At 40.4% G+C, this 7,520-nt stretch overlaps 1 protein-coding gene across 1 annotated transcript in view; it reads right to left on the bottom strand.

Annotated features, from left to right (window-relative positions):
• The window catches only part of LOC141336253 (deoxynucleoside triphosphate triphosphohydrolase SAMHD1-like), a 29,946-nt gene that overhangs the window by 4,442 nt on the left and 17,984 nt on the right, over nucleotides 1-7,520 (bottom strand). The window lies entirely within an intron of this gene.

Genomic DNA, 7,520 nt, shown 5'->3' with positions numbered 1-7,520 from the left:
ATATGAAGTAACAGTCTCTGTGAGCTCATCCAGATCTGTGGCAGCAGCTTCAAAAACACTTCAATCAGTCAAATAGAAACAGGATTGTAAGACCTGTTCTGTTTCGTTGGTCCATCTTTTTACAGTCTTAACTACAGGTTTAGCAGATTTAAGTTTTTGCCTGTATGTTGGTATAAGATGAACCAGACAATGATCAGATAGTCCCAAAGCTGCCCGTTGGACAGAGTGATATGCTCCTTTAATTGTGGTGTAACAGTGGTCCAATATATTACTGTCTCTGGTTGGACATGTGACATGCTGTCTGTATTTTGGCAGTTCACGTGAGAGATTTGCTTTATTAAAATCCCCCAGAATGATTAAAACAGAGTCCGGGTAATGTTGTTCTGTCACTGTGATCTGATCACCGAGTTTCTGCAACGCCAGGTTTACGTGCGCTTGCGGTGGAATGTACACGCTCACGAGAATGAACGAGCAAAACTCCCGCGGCGAATAGAACGGCTTACAGTTAATGAAAAGCGCTTCTAGATCAGAACAGCACATCTTCTATGTTGAAGAAACAGCTGTTCTTTTATTGTGATTGTAATATAACGGATACGTTTTGGGTTCATTTAGGTTTTTGTATTTTTTAATTCTTAAAGAAATAATTTTTCCCAAATCCACGTTTAAATTGAATATGAATACACACAGATAACCAAAGATAAAACCAACAAGATTTTAATGTACTTAAAAATATTACAGGTGTAAAAAGTGACCCTTTTATGCAAATCTTGCATTTTATATTTTATATATTATCCTATATAAACACTTCAAGGCAAGGCAAGTTTATTAATATAGCACATTTCACACAACATTTAAAACGATTTAAAATTTGATTTAAAATGAATTAAAACAGTAAAATGATTATACATGAAATACAATGCAATCTGTTTGGACGTAGCACAGTACTCATTCAATAAATGCACAACTGAACAGATGAGTTCAGACAGAATAAAGACAAAATAATAAAGAGAGCTATTAATATGCAAAAAAGTAATGCATATATAATTACAGACATCGCATTATAGGTGTAAAACAAATTGAAAGTTCACAAAAGGCAAACACAGATCAGCTGTTAATCTATTCATGTGGCAGCACCTGTTCATTAGATAACAGAACCTGCTTCACCATCAACTGTTAATTCCTGCAAACCATACAATGTTTTTGTTTATGTGAGCATTTACACACCTTTCCCTTTGAACCTGCTCAGCTGCGTATTTTACAGGGGTGTTGCTATTTTTATTTTTTTTTTTCTTTAAAAAACCTGTCACATTTATTAACAAGTTACACCGGAAAAATTACATCATTTTTCATGCCACGTACGAGGAAATACATGTCAAAGACAATGCTGTGATGGAGTGTTTGTCAAACACATTTGCAGTAACCAATAACGACAAAATGAAATCAGTTGATGTCAGTCAGCTGTTGATGGTTCCTGCTATCAGCTAAATAAAACAATTTGCATGAATCACAAATATAATTTGACTCTAAAAATTATGTTGTGATAATAATACATTCACAGTATGAAACTGCAGATCTATAATAATGCACAGCTAGTTAAAAAAATAAAATAATAATAATAATAATAATAATAATAATAATAATAATAATAATAATAATATATCAGAAAAAAACTTACCTTGAATGCTGGGTTTCAAAGGAACAACAAACAAAAAATAATAATTGTTATTGATGTATTATTTTGTACTCAATTATTAGCAGGTCAGCGCCTGATGACTATTGCATTACATACATTACATACATCCCTGATCTCAATGATTTAAGAGACCACATGCATTAAAAACTGATCTTCATGATGGTGGCATCATTTTAACCAAAAAAACATCAACATCTGATCCTCTGTAATTCTCAATAACAGCAGGTGTTCATCACTAATGCACAATCATCAATTAATTAGTCTTAATTATCTCATGAACTTTAATTCTTTGAGGACTAGGGATTTGACTTGAGACTCGCTTGTGACTTGCTGCCAGGTTCTCTAGGCCAGAGCCCAACTTAGATCAGATTTACTGTAGATTAGACTTAGGGTGCTTTCACACCTGCCTTATTTAGTTCGGTTGAATCGCACTAGAGTTCGTTTTCCCTGTTGGTGCGGTTCGTTTGGGCAGGTGTGAATATAGCAATCGCACTCGAGTGCGCACCAAAAGCGGACCAAAGAAGCGTACCGAGACCTGCCTGAAGAGGTGGTCTCGGTACGCTTTCAAACGAACACTGGAGCGGTTCGTTTATGGTGAGAACATGAACCGAACTTGAACAGACCCAACCGCAAAAAGTACTGCACCTTTTTGGACTAATCCAGCTGCCGTAGTCTGCTGCGCTGTTCATTATGGGATGAGGACAAGTATTTGTTGACAGTTAGCGCTTTAGCAACATAGCCCCTTGACAGCTCGCGGACAAACTTGGAGTTGTGAGGAGGTGCGGAGCCTCATAAATTTGGTCTGATGATCATATAGGTCCCAACTTTCAAAAACTCACAAGAACATCACAATCTTTCTCATTGTTTAAGGTGCCGTTCACATGTCGCGCCTAAAAACGCGTGGAAAGCTTGCGCTCCAGTGGCGTCTGCCGTTGCTAAGCAACCATGACCTGCGCTCTCCATAAATACGCTAAAGTTTCAGCAAAGGATAAATGGATTTTTCAGCATTAAAAATCGCTTGCAGTAGCTCTGCTATTATATTTATTAAAAAATGTTTATTACTGTATAAGCTGTTCCTCCAACTTGCCAGTTGTCACGTGGAGATAAAGGAGGTCTGGGTCCAAATGCAGGGGAGAGACTTTTATATAACAAAACACAAATAAACATAAACCAAAAGGCCAAAACGGCACACCAAAACACAAACAAGGCAAGATCAGGAACATAAACTTCAGGAACAAGAATCACGAAAAACAAACCACACAGAAGACAATGCAGCCAGGATGAGTAGTGGGAAATGAGTGTTCTTATAGACCAGATGTGATTGTGAACAGGTGTGCGTGTAATCAGTGATAACGACTAGACAGGAGTGTACAATTAGGGATGTGTGTGCAGGGAAGGGAAAACAGCGACCTCAGGTGGCTGAGGGGAGCCCCACAGCCCAGATCATGACAGTACCCCCTCCCCACGGAACGGCTCCCAGACGTTCCCCAAGTCTGGAGGGAGGAGGCACGGAGGAAGGCAAGTCAGGGGGAGGGATGGCGGGCCAGGCCCGTGTAACGGCACGTCAGGCCCAATAGCGGACACCGCCGCGTCAGGCACGGAGATAGCGGACGTCGCCGCATCGGGCAGGGAGATAGCGGACACCGCCGCGTCAGGCACGGAGATAGCGGTCACAGCCGCGTCCGTACCAGAGAGAGCGGTCACCGCCGCGTCCGGAACAGAGAGAGCGGTCACCGCCGCGTCCGGAAAAGAGAGAGCGGTCACCGCCGCGTCCGGAACAGAGAGTGCGGTCACCGCCGCGTCCGGAACAGAGAGTGCGGTCACCGCCGCGTCCGGAACAGAGAGAGCGGTCACCGCCACGTCAGGAGCAGAGAGAGCGGTCACCGCCGCGTCAGGAGCAGAGAGAGCGGTCACCGCCGCGTCAGGAGCAGAGAGAGCGGTCACCGCCGCGTCAGGAGCAGAGAGAGCGGTCACCGCCGCGTCAGGAGCAGAGAGAGCGGTCACCGCCGCGTCCGGAACAGAGAAAGCGGTCACCGCCGCGTCCGGAACAGAGAGAGCGGTCACCGCCGCGTCAGGAGCAGAGAGAGCGGTCACCGCCGCGTCAGGAGCAGAGAGAGCGGTCACCGCCGCGTCAGGAGCAGAGAGAGCGGTCACCGCCGCGTCCGGAGCAGAGAGAGCGGTCACCGCCGCGTCCGGAACAGAGAAAGCGGTCACCGCCGCGTCCGGAACAGAGAGAGCGGTCACCGCCGCGTCAGGAGCAGAGAGAGCGGTCATCGCCGCGTCCGGAGCAGAGAGAGCGGTCACCGCCGCGTCAGGAGCAGAGAGAGCGGTCACCGCCGCGTCAGGAGCAGAGAGAGCGGTCCAAATGCAGGGAAGGTGTTTTTAATGAACATAAACAAATAAACAAACAAAAACAAAGGCCAACATGGCAAACACGACGGGAACTAGGCAGAGCAGGATCAACACAGAACTGAAGACAGGATACCGGGTACAGGAAACAATGCAGACTCACAAGAGTGGTGGGAGAGTGGAGATTATAAAGTCTGTGGTGATAGTGAACAGCTGTGGAGGAAACGAGTATAATAATCAAAGACAGGTGTATGCAATTCAGGGGAATGAGGTGCGTGAGGAAGGAAGACAGCGACATCGTGTGGAGGAGGGAAAGGCTGCAGCCCAGAGTCATGACACCAGTGCTTTCAATGTTATTAAGGGAAAGGATGAAGCTGATTGGTTGATTCATGACCTGCGGTGTGCTTGCAGCATCCTGAAAAGTTGAGATGTTTTTACCTCGATGCGGCGCGTTCGCGAATTGAAAAAACGTGCCTAACAGTTTAGAAAATACGTTCAATACACTGATCTATATAATTCTCTATTATAGATCAGTGGTTCAATGACACGATCTGGCCAACGAGTGATGTGGATGTTGTCACATGACTGCATTTTGGTTTGTTTCAACTGGTTCGGACCAGAGCAATCAGTGTGGTGTGAAAAGGACCCAAAATGGCAGAAAAATGCTACAATGTATCATTTGTTGCCCTTGGTCCGGACCAAATGAACCGAACCACAGATGTGAAAGCACCCTTAGTCCAAGAGCTCAGATGAGTCCACAGTTCAACGTGATCTTGGGAAAAACTGACATCAAATTCTCTGGCTGCGTTCGAAACCGCATACTCAATGAGTAGGTACTTAATTTCAATAAGTACTTACTTATCCAGTGCTACAAGAGTACGTACTCTACAGCCAAATCTTGTTGAGAATGGATGTGATCTGCACATCTTCCGCCATGTTGACGTTATCATGTGACCAACGACGTTATAACAAGTGCAACAACTTAACATATAGCGACAGGTTTAATTCATCTTTCTATAAATATTTTGATATTGATGAAATTTGTTCATTTTGTGGTCATGTTGAAGAAACAGCTGTTCTTTTATTGTGATTGTAATATAACGGATACGTTTTGGGTTCATTTAGGTTTTTGTGTTTTTTAATTCTTAAAGAAATAATTTTTCCCAAATCCACATGTTTAAATTGAATATGAATACACACAGATAACCAAAGATAAAACCAACAAGATTTTAATGTACTTAAAAATATTACAGGTGTAAAAAGGGACCCTTTTATGCAAATCTTGCATATTATATTTTATATATTATCCTATATAAACACTTCAAGGCAAGGCAAGTTTATTAATATAGCACATTTCACATAACATTTAAAACTATTTAAAATTTGATTTAAAATGAATTAAAACAGTAAATATTATTATACATAAAGTACAATGCAATATCTTGATTTAAAATGAATTAAAACAGTAAAATGATTATACATGAAATACAATGCAATCTGTTTGGACGTAGCACAGTACTCATTCAATAAATGCACAACTGAACAGATGAGTTCAGACAGAATAAAGACAAAATAATAAAGAGAGCTATTAATATGCAAAAAAGTAATGTATATATAATTGCAGACATCGCATTATAGGTGTAAACAAATTGAAAGTTCACAAAAGGCAAACACAGATCAGCTGTTAATCTATTCATGTGGCAGCACCTGTTCTTCACATAACAGAACCTGCTTCACCATCAACTGTTAATTCCTGCAAACCATACAATGTTTTTGTTTGTGTGAGCATTTCCACACCTTTCATTTTCAACCTGCTCAGCTGCGTATTTTACAGGGGTGTTGCTATTTTTTTTTTATTTTTTCTTTAAAAAACCTGTCACATTTATTAACAAGTTACACCGGAAAAATTACATCATTTTTCATGCCACGTACGAGGAAATACATGTCAAAGACAATGCTGTGATGGAGTGTTTGTCAAACACATTTGCAGTAACCAATAACGACAAAATGAAATCAGTTGATGTCAGTCAGCTGTTGATGGTTCCTGCTATCAGCTAAATAAAACAATTTGCATGAATCACAAATATAATTTGGCTCTAAAAATTATGTTGTGATAATAATACATTCACAGTATGAAACTGCAGATCTATAATATTCCACAGCTAGTTAAAAAAAAATTCATAATAATAATAAATTGAATGGAAAGAGGCAACTTGCTTCAGTTCACTCACAGGCTACCTGTATTCAGAGGTGTCATGAAGACTTTGGTACCGGACAATGAATCACGTGTTCTTTGGGCCAAAGAGCTAAAATATTTACATGGCTTACATACATCAGAATTTGTATTAATTTCTATATATGAAAAACTTACCTTGAATGCTGGGTTTCAAAGGAACAACAAACAAAAAATAATAATTGTTATTTATTTATTATTTTTTACTTAATTATTAGCAGGTCAGCGCCTGATGACTATTGCATTACATACATTATATACATCCCTGATCTCAATGATTTAAGAGACCACATACATTAAAAAGATCTGATCTTCATGATGGTGGCATCATTTTAACCAATAAAACATCAACATCTGATCCTCTGTAATTCTCAGTAACTGCAGGTGTTCATCACTAATGCACAATCATCAATTAATTAGTCTTAATTATCTCATGAACTTTAATTCTTTGAGGACTAGGGATTTGACTTGAGACTCACTTGTGACTTGAAAGGAATAACTTGGTTCCGACTCTGCTGAAATCAACTTGCTGAAATCACACTGCTTTAAGAAATGAAACATAAATCTCTGTTACTGTAGGAGAAATCTGTACATCAATTCTATGCGGTAATGCTGCCAGGTTCTCTAGGCCAGAGCTCAACTTAGATCAGATTTACTGTAGATTAGTCCAAGAGCTCATATGAGTCCACAGTTCAACGTGATCTTGGGAAAAACTGACATCAAATTCTCTGTCCTAAAGACCAAAGGGACCATCAAAACTTTAATCAGCGACAGATGCAAACCCAAACGACTGTCGTGGTATTGGGGATGCAGCACAGCAAACATCATGAGTGACTACAACATGTGATATGTGAAGGGACTATTGATATGGAGGCTTATATTGGGTTTATACAACGAAATACTTCCATCAAGATGACACCTTTCATGTGAAGTCCATGGTTATTATTCTGCATGTGCTACAACAGCATGGTTGTAAAGACAGCAGATCTATCTCTTTGTGAAAATATATGACCCATAATGAAAAGGAGAATCAGACAACAACGATCACAGACAACTGAGCAGCTGAAGTCTTGTATCAAGCAGGATTGGACAAAGATTTTGCATGCAAAACTCTTTTTGGAGTGTGTTGCAGCCATCACATTTTTTTATATTTACAAAATGCAATTAATTTGGTCAGTAAAAACATTGGAAATCTTTTCTACGGAATTTTGTCAATTAAATAAAGGAATAAAATAATTAACAAAA

Source organism: Garra rufa, chromosome 6 (assembly GCF_049309525.1).
Source record: "Garra rufa chromosome 6, GarRuf1.0, whole genome shotgun sequence".
Lineage (NCBI taxonomy): Eukaryota > Metazoa > Chordata > Actinopteri > Cypriniformes > Cyprinidae > Garra > Garra rufa.
The sequence above is the reverse complement of the archived record's forward strand: the minus strand, read 5'-3'. Positions and strand labels throughout refer to the sequence as shown.